Source organism: Talpa occidentalis, unplaced genomic scaffold (genome assembly GCF_014898055.3).
Source record: "Talpa occidentalis isolate TD23 unplaced genomic scaffold, MPIMG_talOcc4v2.1 talOcc4.9, whole genome shotgun sequence".
Lineage (NCBI taxonomy): Eukaryota > Metazoa > Chordata > Mammalia > Eulipotyphla > Talpidae > Talpa > Talpa occidentalis.
The window spans coordinates 63255949-63272882 of record NW_023605305.1 but is presented as its reverse complement, the minus strand read 5'-3'; the positions used below and the strand labels follow the sequence as shown (position 1 = coordinate 63272882).

At 42.7% G+C, this 16934-nt stretch overlaps 1 protein-coding gene and 1 long non-coding RNA gene across 6 annotated transcripts in view; one reads left to right on the top strand and one right to left on the bottom strand.

The window, feature by feature from the left end:
• The window catches only part of DAB1 (DAB adaptor protein 1), a 1108601-nt gene that overhangs the window by 767665 nt on the left and 324002 nt on the right, over positions 1-16934 (bottom strand). The window lies entirely within an intron of this gene.
• Positions 817-13373, top strand: LOC129145219 (uncharacterized). Of its 3 annotated transcripts, none has more exons than XR_008550443.1 (4): positions 817-1043; positions 1707-1965; positions 11526-11662; positions 13349-13373. It is a non-coding gene; the product is annotated as an uncharacterized LOC129145219 (long non-coding RNA). The 3 variants fall into 3 exon arrangements; XR_008550442.1 differs by lacking the exon at positions 13349-13373 and adding an exon at positions 12656-12752; XR_008550444.1 differs by lacking the exons at positions 11526-11662; positions 13349-13373 and adding an exon at positions 4418-4816 and having other exon boundaries at positions 819-1043.

Genomic DNA, 16934 nt, shown 5'->3' with positions numbered 1-16934 from the left:
GGGGAGCAGAGCAGGCAGAAGGACCGAAGTACACTGCTGAGGGGAGCAGCGGGCGGGCAGGAGAGGTCTGCGCGCAATGTGGGACCCTCGCCGGTGGCTGGGGATTGAACCAGCGCTGCAGAGGCTGCAGGCAGCTTCGCAGCCCAGCACTCAACCACTGCGCCACCAGGGGAGGCCCCAAAACTGTACACTTTAAATATGTATTTTATTATACATCAATTAGGTTTCAATAAAACTATTAAAATTCGTGGTGGAAGCATGTCCTCATATAGCAGATGGTCCTGTAGACCAGTCGAGCCTTCTGGATGGCCCTTCCAGTCTAGTCTTTCTCATCTGCAGGCTTTGATAACATGGGTGGTGTGGAAGCCTGCTTACTCTGCAGAGGCGGCAGTGACTGACACAGGGAACAACTGGGCATTGTGGACAGAACCCTTCACTCTTCTGGAAATACTACAGATTTTTTGTCTCTGGCGCAGAATTTCTCTGGATGCACTTAGAAACTCGAGAGCTGGGGGCAGCTTTTAGAGTTGAGAAAAAGAAGAAAATGTGTTCACAGGCTTTGGACTGCTAAATGATTCACTAGGGCACCACAGAGGGAGAAAGCAGCAGTAAGATCTGAAGTAAGGCTAGGACCAGGAACATAGTACGCGTCTGATAAAACCATCACTTATTCTTCTCGTATTCATCAAATGTGTGTTGGACTCCTACTCGATGCCAAATGCCATTCTAGATGCTGGAGATACGACTGTAAACAAGAGACAAGATGCCTGCTTTCACAGAGCTCACATTCTGGCGGAATGGGTTGTGGAACATCAAGACATAAATGAAAGACTGTGATGTCAAGAGGTGATGTTGCTGGGATGAGAAAGTAAAGCTGAGCAGGAGGGTGTGGTGCAGAGGACTATGTGAGGTTGCTGGTATATACAGGCCCTCTAAGGAGCAAATAGAGTAGAAGCTTGAATGAGCAAGAGGGAGTCCCCTGGGGACTAAGGAAGAAGACTCCTCTTTAGAGAAAGTATAGTGACTATTAACAAGAAACCAGGGTAAGGGCAAGGGTCTGAAATAAGACTTTCCATAATGGAAAACTGATGACAATAACAACTTCTCCCACTTTCTGAGTCTCCCCTCTGCCCCATGATCTTGACTGAGAGTTTTCATCCTCACAACCACCCAATGAGGCATTAGTGTTGTTCTCATTTTCCAGCCGAGGAAATGGAGACTGGGATTATTGAAGTTGTGGGGAGTTAGAGGGATGATTATCTGAGGAAGGGGCTCAGATCCACCAGATCTGTCTGGCCACTTGTATTCAGGGGGCCAGTCAGGGCAAATGGCCTGAAGGCCCCCACATGTGATCTGGGCTGTTATTTTACTTCACAGCTATCTGTACTATATTCATCTCTTTCTTTGAGCACAGCACTGAGACAGGGGTAGCACCCCATAAATGAGAGCCATTACATGAAACGATGTGTTGTAAGGGTTTCTTGTTATAACAGAAAACAAGCATAGGCTCCATTTGACATGCTGGGCCTGGCCCTCTTTCCCTGGGATGGATTTTAAAGCTGTGGTGTGTATGGATGCCCTGGGTTAAATGTCCCCTTGAAAGGAGGTAGCTGAGAGCTGATGATAGCTCCTGGCCACACTCACTTGAGGACATGAAATCACACCTGACGCTGTCACTGTGTCTGTCTCCCTTGGACTCTCCCCAGCCTTTGCCTTCCCTTCCTGTGAGGGGCCTGAGAATGGGGGCACTAATGGAGGAATTACCACGTCTACTTCCAAAGAAGGCATTTACCTAATTGCAAAGGAACACATCCTGGCTGCAGACAATAAATGGCGTGTGAAGCTTCCATGAAGTGAGATGGATGGAGCTCTCTGCTGCTAACCGGACCGTAACCGAGGTCATTAATCATGCGAGGCACACCCATTGCCAGTAATGGACTTCACCCCGGAAAACTCCAACTCGAGGTGCCAATAGGTTAAAGGGAAGGCCTCGCCTGTTATGGAAATACAGGTCTCCCATCGGGATTAACCCTGGGCATTTGCCACCCCTCGTTCCCTGAAAGGCCCTTTGAATTGATTTTCCCTCTGAGTCCCTCCAACCTGGCGGAGTGCTTACCTGCCAGCCTCTGTCTGAACCCAGAGACTTGGCCCGAACTGCATGAATTGCTAAGAAGTTTCTCATCTCCAAGTAATCTCCCTTCTCTTGTGCTCTTGACATGAAAAGTAACTAAACCTCAATAGCAGATGCTTGTCTTGTTTGCTTTATGCCACATCTCTGCAGCCAGATCTAGGCAGGAAAATCACCCCACATCCTCAGCCACGATTTAGTGAGGGCTTGCTCTGTGTGCTACTTTATGCCCATTGCCTTACCAAGATTATCCCAATGACAATTAGGAGGCACATGTCTGTTTTTGTCCGTGAAGAGATGGGTTCAGAAAGTTGCAGCAAACAACCCACCCAAGGTCACATAGGGAAACGTGAAGTTCTTGCCCATGGGCATGTCAATCGCAAATCTAGGGGCCCTTCCTGAAACACTGGCCTCAAGGTGCCCCACCGAACCTTGTCTTCCTTGCACTGGCATCCGAAGCATCCTCAAAGCTGCCACTGAATCCCTGATTTCCTCTGGATCAGTATTAAATAGCACTGGGGGTGCTTGCGATAATCATGAAAAGTAGACTTTCATTTTAAAAGGCGGTTAAGTTACACCACATTGATGTTCACAAGCTAGAGCCAGCAAATATTGCTTAACTTAATAAATAGGCTCTGGTCCAGCTCCTGTACTTTGAAATGTTCAGGGTGAAGAGGGTGAGACACGGTTTAGTCTATTTCCTTTTCATGGGAGAACCATGTGATTAAGTAATTTGTAATAAATTCCTCAGCAGTGCAGTTTCTGCAAAGACACTATTTACTTAATTTGATTAAGAAGGAAGAAGCCATCTGACATTCCCTCTTGGTGGGTCGTATATTCTCATAAGCCCTCAGTGGTTCTGAAACCAGAGGTAGTAGAATTGCATTTTCAGGTCAGACTAGGCCTGTAATAAAATAGCTGAGGCAACTGGACTGATTTCTTCTGTGCTGGGAGGTCATTTGCAACAAAAATGTTCTGTTCTGGTCCTTTCTGCTATTATAATTTGGATGTCTGAGGCCACGGGATTTGGAAAATCATGGGCAAATTCTTCAGCCTGCATGCCTGCATGCTTCTGCATGAGCTGGCCACAGCTTGTCATTGTACTAGAACAATTCACATTTTGGGCTAGATGACATTTGTCATGATGGACTGCCCTGTACATTGTAGGATATTTTGTAGCACCCCTGGCTTCTACTCACTAGATGCCAGTAGCACCGTCCCAGTCATCATAACCAAAACCATAGCCAAACATTGCCAAATGTTTCCTGGAGGGCAAAATCACCCTTGTTGAGAACTGCTGCACTAAAGTATTAACTATTTTTCCCAGAGGCTGTAACTGTGCCTAATACATAGTAGGCACTCAATTACGTTCCATTAGGTTCCTTTGGCACAACATACTCTTCTTTGTCCATGGCCAGTGTCTTTCTTTCCTTCTCCATATCTTGATTCCCCCACTGAAAATATTTTCCCCCTTCCATCTTGATATATTAACACCCTATCTTTCCCAAGATTCTGGTCTAATTGGTCAGCCACATGGATACGTCTCATCCCATGCCCTCCTTCTCACCTGCTTCCCTGGTTTCTTTTATGGCATCCAACCCTTTCTGGGTGAGACAGTGTAATCTTGTGCTAAAAGATCAGACTCTGAATTGAAATTATAGTTCCATCATTTATCAGTAGTAAAACTGTGTAAAAGTGGCTTAACCTCTGAGACCATTTCTCCCTCTATAAAATGCAGACAACAATACCACCTTAAAGGTCTCTTGCAGGGATTAAATGAGGCAAGATATTTGATGGGCATTGCCAAGTCCTTGGCACATAAAAAGTAACTGTTATTACCCTCTCTGGTAGGATGAAAGTTCCCTAAAGATAGAGACCAGTTCCAACTCATCTTTGTATCTCCAGTGCCTAGGCCAATGCCTGACAAAGAGTGGACACTCAATAGCCCTAGTGCATTCACAGTGAAGTTGACACTTCATGCTGGGAATTTTTCTCAGGCAGTAGAATCCTGGACTCTTAAGTGTGTAAGAGAAGAAAGAATCCATTCTGAGATCCTCCTTTCCAAATGGAAAAACTGAAGGCCAGGCCAGGGGGTATAAGGAGCTTGTCTACGAGGTAATACACACCCAAAAGCCACCTGTCAGACCTGCTACCTCCACAGCCCCATGGGCCACTTTCCATAGGGAAGGCCAAAAGAGCCCTTGTCTCTCCTGTTTGCAAAGTGGTGACAGCAGAAATTTGCTGCAGTGTGGGAAAGCTAATTAGAGCTAATTTATTATCTTTCCTCAGAACTAGGATGCCGGGTGGAACCTGCTGGAAGTCTGCATGCAAAGAGAAATGTTTTTGATTATATTTACACATCTGATTTGAGCAGTACGTGGAAACCTAATCATAATGATAATAACACGGTCATTGGCTCTCAGAATACTAATCTTGGCTGCATGATAAGTGATCCAAGGTGTGATTCAGCCTTCATTTTCTTTGTGAAGTCTTCCAAGACAATGCTCTGCACCATTCAAACCCCCTCCTGGAGGCTGTCTGAGGAGGCAGAAGTGCTCTGGGGCCAGGCAGGCTGGATGACTTTGGGAAAGGAACTGTCTTCTCTGAGCCAGTTTCCTCTTCTGTAAATGAGGCAGTACTACCTATTTGCGTACTTGAGATGAGCATGAAATGTAATACTGTGTGTAAGTGGCATGTCCAATGCCAGGTGCATACAGGAGGCACTCAGTAAATGTTACCCTACACCTATGGCTATGCCTAGTGCTTGTCATTGAAAACTCTGGCCCTTCCTAGGATGGTTGACACAACTTCAACCTCAAGTCTACACTGTACTTGGGACTCAAAAGAACTCTGGGTTCAGTGTATGGGAGTACACTGGACCCAGCTAAGATGTTGTTTTGTAGGAGGGAACCCCATGATTTGATGGAAAAAACAAGAGTTTAGATGTGACACGGACTTGTGTTTTAATCTAAGTCTGGCTCCTTTGGACTATAGGACCTTGGGAAATTCACTCAACATTTCTGGACTCTGTTTTCTCCTCTGTGACATGGGTAAGAGTCCCTCCATCACATGGCTGGAGTGAAAATGAATTCATGCCATGGCTATAAAAGTGCAGGTTAGAGCAGAGTCATTGAGCATGAAGCAGAGACTGGGCCAACACTACGTTAGGCACCTGCACATATTCAGTAAATGTGTTCATGAGTGAATGATTTGGATGCACTCTCTAATCTGCAATGTCTAGGGTAAGGACAAAGAACACAAGATTTGGAGACAAAACCACACTTAGTCACCATTCCAATTTACCAAGGCAAACCCTCATCCTGCCAGGTCTCAATCTTCTCATCTGTGAAAGGGTGATCCTAATGAAGACAAAGACTTAGTCATAGGAAAAGGACTTAAAAATTATAAAGTGGGATATCATAATATTTGGAAAGCATTTAATGTGACAACTGCAAATACTAAGTCATCCAATCGATGGCAGCCAATATTACAAACATAGCTGTAAGTCACCTATGAAGTGCCAGCTGTGGGGTTCTATGTGAATGGAATACCCCACCTCCTTGGAGGAGCATTATCCCTCCCAGGCCCTCACCTCCTCATCACTATTAGAGGGATAGAAAGGGTAGGGTCTGTCTACCAGATCTAGGGTTTGGTGATGACAGCAGCATGTATGTGAAATATGCGTGTATGTGCATCTGCCAGTCTGTGTTTTACGTGTCCTTGTTTGTCCTCCATTCTAGGACCTCTCTTTTCATCTCATCACTTTTCACATTTTGACTTTTGTCATGTCTTCCCTTTTTTGTTGCCAGAAAACCTCTTTCTAAAAACAATTTCATCTTTCTCTGATTTTGCATGGCCTTACAAGGTGTACACTAATGTTTGATTTGAATTTTCTAGAAAATGAGGAACAGACTCACAGGGGAGGGCCTCAGGGCTCTGCCTGGAGTGTCAGAGGGTGAGATCACGCTGTCTATTCTGCCTGCTCACTACCCATTAACACTAACCCAGACCCAGAGCCTAAGGCATATTTTCTTTTTTTTTTTTTTTTCTAAGGCATATTTTCTGCTCACTCGCGGCTGTCTGCGCCTTCTTGGCCTGGAGAACAAAGCCTTGCACATATTTTGTATCCTTCATAGTCCATGAATCTTGGCTGGTCCGCAACTCTAACCAACAGGGATGTTGTTCCAATCCTGGGTCTCACCCTTCAGAATCCCGTCATTCGCACTACATCCCTGTCTAAAATAGGTATAACTATCTAAGAGCTAATAATAGCTTCCCAGTTGCCAGGTACTGTTTCATAAGTTTCAAGTGAATTGAATTATTTAATTCTCACATCAACTTTATGAGGCAAATGTCATTAATATGCCCATTTTGTAGGTGGGAAAAATGAGATCCTGAGAAGTCTCATTCCAAAGATCATACAGTAAACATAGGGCTAAGTTATTTAAATTCAGGTCATCTGATTCTAGAAACATGCATTAATCTGTATGTTGAACTTCAGAGGGAAGTTTAACATGGCTGGGATTGAAACAGGTTTTGCTGACTCCAAATTCAGACCCTTCTGGTCTAAAGTCAGTGCTGGATCTATCAGGAGCTCCTTTAACCCCAAACCCACTTGTACAAAACATAAAACGTACACTTTGTAGCCAATGGTCATCTTATCAAAGCTTCATAGACTCCTTCCTTTGTTTCCTTTTCCATGTCCAGACATGGGTTGGGGTGTGTGTGTGTGTGTGTACATGTACATGTAAATCTACACAGTGGTATGACAGCACCCCTAGATCCCTTCCTCCCTCCAGAATCCACATGGGTGCTCCACTATGTCTCACCAGCATTAATGTGTACTGGTTACAGATCATTCACACCCCCATTTAACAGGATGTGGCCAAGTGCCTTCAGTGCTGCTACGCTGGGCACTGTGACTGCAATGGTGACCCATGAGCCACCAGACTCTGCTCTCCTGTCCCCCACAGCAAGTCCATGTGGGCTTGGGTCAGGCTCAGCTGTTTGGGGGTGTTGTTCTGAGGCAGGAGTTGTGTACTCTCTAAACCTTAGCTTCTCCTCTATAAATTGGAGTTAATAATAGTATCTGTATCACTGTCTATATTATATGATTCTTACTATAGAAAAACACAATGAAAACATGAAATGTTAAGCAGAATGTCAGGTACAGATGTCAGACAGATGCTTTAAAGGTTAGTATCATCATTATTATTAATAGCTTAATAATAATAGCCAGTGTATGACAGGTACTGCACTAGGTTCAATGATTAAAACAAGCAATAAAGCCTGCACCTTATCTTCAAGGAATCCTTAGTCCTTGTCAAGAGACACCAAGGCACTGTCACAGACAGTATACTCAGTGCTGGAGCAGCACAGAGGAAGGCCAGATTGACCCCTTGCTGATAGGAGAGTGGAGAAGGAGATGGCTGGAGAGAGTCCACAGAGTGGGGGTGTTTGAACCTGGTCTTAGTGTTTGAAACGAACCTGGGTTAAGTTGAAATGTGAGAAAGAAAGTGAAAAGCAATGAGGCAGAGAATACAGGCTGAGCATGCAGTAAAGCACGGCAGTATCACCGTGTCTGGATGGCCTTCAATAGGGAAACATTTTCTAGGAGCTGGGGTTTGGGAAGGGTAGGTGCAGAACAGGAGGCAAGAACTGGTATGAGTTAAGCCTGGAACGGTGTCCGAGGACAGCTCATGACAGATCTTATCATATAAGCAAGTAGGAGGAATTGATTGGAAAAAAATCATTTTATCAATGGATAAATATAAATATCCATATACACAGACATTGATATACAGATACACAAAGAATTTACAGCTAGCCAGATTTTACAAATACATAAAGCGATTTTTTTACTATTTTCTGGTTTATTTTCTCTTTTTTCAAAAGTAAGTAGGGTGAGAGTTGAGTCAGCTTGCTCTCTGTTCACCATTGTAGCCCTAGCCCCTAACACTGTAACACTAGAGGTACTTGATAAAATCTTGAGTGGATGAATGAAGGCACTATAACCACTATACTTTGATGTTTGCTAACTGAACAAATGAACTTATAGTTTGAATGTGGAGGGAGGTGGGTGGCTTTACAAAACAGGTGGCATTTAACCTTGGCATTGTAGATGGGTACAATTTAGCCCTATGGAAATGGGCTATTCCAGGTAACATAGGAACAGAGAGAAATGTCACTGCCTGGTGAAGAACATGGGTGTTGGAGCCAGAGTTCAAATCCTAATTCTGCCATGTAACAGCTGGAGTCCCTAGGACATGTTTCCTAACTCTGTGTCTCAGTCTCCTCATCTGCAAAATGGGGACATTAAGAGTAGCTCATAGGAGTATTATGAAGATGTTAGGTGCTTACCGCAATGATGATCGCATAATAAACACTACATAAATGTTTGGCATTAATGGGATTTTTATGGTTGGGAACTGAATACAATCAGCAGCTTGAACACCCTGGGGTCCTATCACACATAAATTGGTATCTGAACAGTTTTCATAAGTCTCTTTGACACAAATCTCTGGCACAGATGAAGACCAGAGAACTTGAGTGTCACTTCTGAAGAGATGAGTGAATGACTGAACCAAGAAGAATGAGGGAAAAAAGAACAGTGAATGCCAGGATTCAGAAGGGATTGTTGCAAGATATTAATGAGCAGTGAGATCTGGAGAAAGCATGTCAAAGCGTTCTGAGAGAGTGAGAGCAATACCTGAGGGATGCCAAAAAGGGAAATGATAAAGGAGGAATGACAGCTCCCTGCAGGCCTGGACCAAGTGCAACACAGAATAAGCAACAAGGCCAGAGGAAAGCAGTATGTCTTGTTAAGTTCCTTTGCCAGGCTTTAAATCAGCAGTGGCTTCCTGGCAGGGTGAGGCAGGGCTCCAACCATTACAGGTTACCCAGAAGCCACCAGAGAAATATGGAGAAGGAAAACCTTGAAGAATGAATGTGGTCCCTGATGTGATGCGGTTACCATAGAGACCACTCTCAATGGTAGCCAGGAAGGGCAGTGCCTGTCCTCAGAGCAGTTAACAACCTATTAGACCAAACATGAAGATGCCAGCAGGTGAGAAGAATGAAGCTGCTTCATCACAGCTGTCTGTTTGCTAAGATCAAACATGGGAAGAAACAGCCATAAATCAGCCAGGCCACTGTGGCCATGGAGTCAAGTTCAGGAGAGCATGGCAGGATTCCTAACCTGCACATCAAAGCCCAGGGACCAGGTCCAGAGGCTCAGAAGAGTGATGTTCATGTTTTTCCAGAATAACTTGAGGAGTCAAACAAGAGGAAAACAAAACAAAAAGCTGTAATATTACCAAATGATAAAGACAATAATGAAGAAGGTAGGAATGACTAGCTGATAAAAGAGAAAGAAGGCAGTAAATAAAGGCAGATTTTACAACATTCAGGCAAAACTGAAGATGTGCCTGGCTCTGCAGGTGGGAGGACCTGCTTGGTTAAGGATGGCAGAGCCAGGATTTGAAAAGCAGATTCTACTGGGCTGCTCCTTCAGGAAAGTGACCAAGGGAGGAGAGCCTCGGGGTAGCCTATGCTTCCTGTGTGCCGTCCACTCGAAACACAGCAAACAGTGTAGCCAGTGAGCCACTCACTGTGTTTTGAGACCTGCGCTTGGAAGGGGAGCAAGGCCCTTGGGGTTCACTTTGCCTTCTATGGGTTTGCCTATCTGCCTAGGTGGTAGCTTAACACCAAGGTCCAAATGTCTTGTTCTTGGCTACCTGGAGCCTCATCTTGGAGCTGCTTACACCTGGGCTCTACTTAAACATCATTCATTTCTATCTCTGTACATGCTTTTTCCTCAGCTCCAACATCTTTTGCTCCATTTCAACTTGGCCATCACATTCATTCAACATGAAGTAAGATGCACCAGGTACAAGTGATACCTTTTGCAAGTTCTTCCTCAGTGCTTTCACATACCCTAATAAAACATACTGCACTAGGCCAGGGCTGTTTATTGATGTGTCTGTTGAGAGCATTAGATTTTAGATTCCTTGAGGGCAGACTGTGTCTTGCTTACAGTCTAGCACAGTTTCCAGAATTGAGCTTGTAGCAGGTGCTCAATAAATATTTATTAAAGGATAAATAAAAGAATGAATTAATGAATTGCATTTCTAATTCTATCCAGGTTGCTGTATTCTGAAGGGAATTCTCCAAGCCATCAACTTGGCCTGGGATAAAATGTTTTTGTGCACATTACTTAATAAAAAGAGCTCTGGGTCAATTGAAAAATTTAAAGTCAATATGAAATTGATCCTCATCAGCACTTTCTCCTCCAAACATATAGACAAAAGGACATTTCTGAAACATATGTATTAGTGTTGCATTTTCTGCTCCAGAGACTCAGTGATTATTGTCACCTCCAAGTGCAGCCCTCATTAATTTATGGGGCATCAAGTATAATCAGCAACAGGCTTCTTAGCATCATAAATCGGAGAGCAGTTTAGAATTTGGGGGAGTCTCTAAGCTGCAAACTGAGCAATTTCCTTTTCATGCTCTTTTCTCTTAGAAGTCACTGAGCACTATCTAAATTAAGCTGAAGAACTTTAGGCTGAATTTCAAGGTCATTCTACAATCATCAGCACATTTGTCCTATTCAATTGTGTGGGCATAGAGGGTATAGACAGCCAAAATAACACACTGGATAGCACTTTCTAGGAAACTCCCATCCCATCACTGCTTAGTTTAACAAATGCAGAATGATGTGTCCAGGACTGAGAAAAAAAGAAGAGAAAAAAGCAAAACTCTTTTGCTGGAAGAAGCAAAATATAATAAAAGTGTCAGATGTGTGGGGTATAGCAGTGTCTGGACACAATATCTTGTACCTACATGTATTCACCCCTTGAGGTGACAGTTGTGATGACCTGTGATGGCCTCGGATGGCAGTGGAAGATTCAGGAACTCTTGCTCAACCATCAGGCATGTTGATATAAACACTATATCTGTGTCCCCTCCCATTCGCATGTGACATCCTAACCTCTAATGTGAAGGTTTTAGGACACGGGACCTTTGGGAGGTAAATCAGGTCATGAGGGAGGACCCTGATGAATGGAATTAGGGTACAAGATGGCCTCTTACAAACTAGGGAGTAGCCTCTCACCAGACGCTGGCTCTATGGACAGTTTGATCTCGGGCTTCCCAGCCTCCAGAACTGTGAGAAACAAAGGTTCGTTCTTTAAACAACTCCATCTACAGTATTCTTTCACAGCAGCCTAAGCAGACCAAGTCAGATATGAAGTCACAGCTTCTGGGGCTGATGTACCTCTCCTTTGCTTCTGCGTATGGTGCAGTGTCACAGTCTATGAGTCCCTTGCCCGGAATTGTCTAGAAAGAACCTCTAATGCATTTGCCTTTGAATGTTTTTCTTGACTATTTGTTTTAGAACATTTCACTTGAGACCCGTCCCCTAGTTGATGTGAAGACTGGACATGGAGTGGGTCTTGACTGCCTACTACCCAGCTGAAATGCAAGGAAAAGAAGATGGGAGAGACTTGCCACATGAACACCCCCAAATTTCAGGTGAGAGTCACAGAGACAGATGCTCTGATCTAAAGCTCCAGGCAATCCTACTGATGATTTGGTGGGGAAGGAGGGAGCAGAACAAAGCCTGCAGAGGATTATGAAAAGCTATAATGTAGAACAGATTTGATCCCAAAGTGCACCCATTTGAGTATGATGGGGGGTTCTAGGCTTTAGCTTCTACAAGGTTACAAACAAATGGCCCAAAGTTTCTAGAGCCAGTTTGCATTCTGTCTTTTTTGTTTCCCTGGATGCTGAAAGGATCACAGAAACTAAGAGGTGTTGGTCTATATATGGTCAGTAACCCCACACTAAGTTCTATCCTTACATTGCATCTAGTTATTCAAAGAGTGAATGGTTACAGGTACAACTGTTGAAGACCCTCACATTTTGACCCATCATCGCAATTTGGTACATACGCATGTCAAATATTTAAAAACAGGATCACATTTAATGTCATAGCAGTACTATAAAGTGATATTATTTCCATTTAAAAATTGAGGCTCAGAATAGTTATAATTACATGCCCACACAGCTAATAAGTAATAGAACCAGGGCTATCTTGAATTTATAAATCAGTCCAGTCTTCCAGCTTTGAAAGTCAGTTAAAGTTGAGGTAGTACTCTCCAGATCAGTTATAAGATTTTTCTGGGCCCCTGTAGTTTTCACAATTCCTGACTTTTATTCTGTGGTCTCCTGCCTGCCATTCCACTCCTGGACATGACATATTCCAGGATAAGGTTTGCACACCCTTTGGATGATTTCTCCTCAAATATCTGAGATAATTCTCTTCAAGCTGAGTCAGTCCAGTCCAAAGTTATTCTTGGCAATCCACTTAAAAAAATAGTTGATTTTTTTTTTAATTCAAGTTAGGCATTCTTATATCGTTTAGAAAATGAGAAAGTAAAAATATAAAGTGGAAATAAAAGCCCTTATTCTACTATGCAGAGAAATTTACTCATACCTCAATGCATTGTCTTTTGTCTTTTTTAGGTATCTACGACTACGTACCTAAGCATTTGTTTGCAACAAAATTGGAATGATGTTGTATATAAGGTTCTGAAGCCTACCTTTTTGTCCATATGTCATTAAAAACATTACACATTTTTAAGAAACCTGTTTCATTTAATGACTTACATTATTTGGATGTAAAATAAGTCAGTGAGACATTTTCTTTATTTTTGGAAATTGAGACTGCCCTTTTTAAAAATTGCAACAAATGGGGAAATGAACTTGTATGTTCACAAATCTTTGTAATTTCTATTTTTAGGAGAGAATCCTGGAAGAAGTCTGGGCCCAAAAATTATGAAATCACATCAGGTTCTTCCAAATAATTTATATTAATTTAATTATCACCAGTAGAATTCCATTCTACAGTAAAAGATCATATTTCCTGAAAGACCTCCTGAAAGTGGTAGTGAAGAAAAATCTTTTAGATGATCTTATATTTGTCTGAACAGGAACCAAGTTTAAGGGGATGTGTCAAGACTAGACAATGTGTTTAAGCTATTTACTGTTATCCAGGGCACACAGCTAAGCTACATTTTTCCAGTCCCTTTACAGTTGAATAGGAACATATAACTAAAATTCTGGTCAAAGTCTACAGGTGGAAGGGATGCATGCTACTTCTACAATCGGTACCTAAAAATCTCCCAAATATCGTATTCCTCTTTTCCTCTCTTGCAGAGACCTCAGGGGACACATGTTGAAGATGATGGTGACATACAGAAAACAGAAAAAAAAAAATTGTGCCTCCAAATGATTACATTAAATCCAATAACATATTTTATTGTGATAAATTTTTGGTTAAGTGGGGTTGATGGTTAAGGCAGTTAGTATTATTTCTCCTAGTGAATACAGGGAGTATTTGATTTACTCAATGGTCCCCAAACCAAAAAGCCTGAGGTAGTTCTCCAGCCAAAAATCTGCCTTTGACTGGAAGGACTTTTCCCAGATCCCATGGGATCCGCAGCCTCTGACATCCACCCCGGTGTCAGCATAGTAGGGCTTCCCTTGGTATGGGCCCATGTGTTTATGGAATGAATGAAATCATCCAAGAGCTTCATGATCCCAACTGGCTGACACTCAGGCAAGGTCCACTCTGCTATCTGAAGCAGATCAACTGCACTCTGCCCACTACCACATGTGAGTACTTCACTCCCAGACCAAGTCCACTTGAACTATAGGAGGTATCTGGTGTCCTGCCACCCCACACAAAATCCTAGTGCTGGAGACAGTCTTTCAGAGTAGAGACTGCTCCGCAGAGAAGAGCGGTGCTTCCCAACACAGTCATTTCTCTCCTTCTCTGACACTAATTACAGTTTGCTAAATGTAAATTGGGGAATATCCCACTTTCCCAAAAGAGTTCCAGAAATGGGCCTATTGTCTTCACAGTAACCGGGGAGCAGAAAGCTGCTCTTTCCTCTAAGCCTTTCATCTTCGCTTCCTCTCAATATACTTAGTCAACCCAGAGAGGTATGTTCATAGAAAAGTGGAGTTTGAAATGACAAACCTTCCAACCTTAGGACTTTCTTCTGGTGCTTGCTCTAATGCAGAGTTGGAGACATGAAGTGGAGGCATGTGGAAGGCACCACCCAGCTGGCAGGGGTTCTAATTACACACTATGGTGGCAGTCTGGGAATGCAATTATACAACAAATTGTATTGAAACAACAAACTTGCACTTCCCCGAAGGGCTCCGCCCATGGGACCACCATGTTGTCATTTTGCTACAAGATCATTCCTTTCTTCCATTTTAGTATCACTTGTTGAATCTTCTCCCTCTATTAAAACCCTTTCCCCTTCAGAACACCATCTAAGAATCACCGCCTCAGGGCAGCCTTCCCTGATTTCAAATTACTCATCTTCATTTGAATACATTGATCTTTCTTCTGCACTATCACAACACATTGTTTGGGCCCCAATTACAGGATTATCAGTGCCTGGACCTCAGGTGTCAAGTCTGAAAAATAAGGCTGAACTTAATTCTTTGCAAATGTTAGGAATAACATCAAATAGTTTAAAAACATACTTTGGTAGAAAGACTGTGGCACTGGTGTCAAATAGAGTATGAGCATCAACTCAGTCCCTTCCAGTTAAATGCCCTATGCAGGTCTTATTATGTCTTTGGGCCTCAATTCTCTTATCTGTAAAATGGAAATAGCCAAGACATGGAAACTACCTAAATGACCTGAACAGATGAATGGATCAAGAAATGTCACACACACACACACACACACACACACACACATGAACACTACTCAACAATCAAAAAAATAAAAATAAATTAAACCCATGCCATTATGGACGGAGCTAGAAACGATTATCCTACGTGAGGTGAGCCAGAGGAGAAAGATAAATACCGATGATGTCACTTCTAGGTGGACTATGAAGAAACCAAACAAAGGTTCAGAAAAAGACAAACTGTAAAACTGACCCTTGACAGCTGACTATAGATATGAGGTATGTGGGAGGGAAGGAAGAGGTAGAGGGGGAGGGAAAAAAATGAGGGGAGGAGGGAAGGGAGCACAGTTGACTATGGTGGAGGACTCTGGGTGCTTGAGTGGTGGGAAAACCATGGTCACCCCACATGAGGGGAGGAATCCTATGTGACGAAAAAACAAACAAGAATGTAAAATAATGATATGTCATTAAAAATAAAAAAAAGAAAATCCCTAAATATGGTGGCTGCAGTGCTGGAATTCCTTCACAAGACTATAGAACATATTAAATTAAGCTGTACATGTGAAATTGCCTTACATAGAAATAATGAACATGGTTATATATAATAATAAAAAGCCTCTAGCCACCCTCTACTCTTAGGAATATTACCACCACTGCTCGATTAAATATTTTAAAATATACATTTGAGAAACTCAGAATCATGCCCAACAATCTCCTCTGTCTGTCAGTCTGTCTGTACAATAAAGATCTGTCGCCAGAAATTCTCAGGAAGCTAACGTTAACAGTCCAAACAACTCCGGCAACCTTTAGTAGTTACTGACATACCTTGTGTTAAGCATTTGCTAGGCATTTGTTCCATAAACAGAATGAAAGAATTCGACAGGTTTAAGGTCAAGTCCCAGATTTGCAAATGAATATTTATGTGATCTTGAGAAAATTGCTTCACTTCTTGAATCTTAGTTTCCTTGTCTATAAATCAGCTGTGATGGTGCTGGCTATAAAGGATTGTTGTGAAAATTAAAATGTAAAAACCCACTTAGAACATGCAGGCATAATACCTGATACAGGAAAGACACTCAACAAAAATGAATCTCTTCTTCCTACTTGCCTTTTGAGCACCAAGAATCTAGAATTCCACTACGTGAAGCATTCATAGGAATAAAGGTATGGTAGGTGATGGGGGATCTCGACGGAGTGAAGTCAGGAAAGATTTTACCAGAATCTCCATTCCAATATCACAATCAGTTCCCTGAATGAAACTTTCACCCACTGTGCTCATCACCACAATATTTTACCGTGAGCATTTATATTTTTTTATAAAAAGAAAGATTATTCTCAATGATGCATGTGATAAATATACCCGTTTTAAACCTTTTAGAAATATTAAAGGTTTTACAGCTCAATGTTTGACAGACTTGATTAATCCCTTCCACACAGAAATATTCAGGAGGATAGCTGTAGTTGGGTTTTAAAGCTCCAAGCGTATTCTTTGATAAAAGTAAAGAAAAGGTAAAGAGCTTTCAATAAGAGAGAGATTCTTGTGCCACACAGAACTGACAAAGAATAAGAAGACCCAGAAGGCAGCACGTATGGTAGAGAGTTGGAGGCTGGGTTGGGGGTGAAGGGAAGAACAGTGCTTTAAAATTGTTCTCCTTTAGAGGAGTTTTTGAATGAAAGGCACACATGCAGCCTGACCACAGGACATTAGTCTAAGAGCTTTCTTCGCTGCTGGGTTCCAAAAGGGATGATATGGGGGGAAGCAGGGGCATGGCAGACCCAGGGCAGTTCAGACTTCAGAGAGGAAGGGGGTAGAATGAGCACCGCCCCTCCTCATCTCCTGGACTATTCAACAGCCTCTCCTGTCTGTACTTTCAGGAGTACACAGCCTTTCCCACACAGCCTTCTCCAATCCTCAACTGGATTCTGAGCTTATCTAAAGAACAGGAAATATTTTTTGGCTATTTTCCCCCTCAGCATCGGCCCTAGCTATTATGCATAACAGGTGCCTAATAAACATCTGTTAAATGGATAGAGTTGATGTTTAATAAGTCCTTGATGAAATGGTCTAATGACATCTGTGAGGCAAAAAT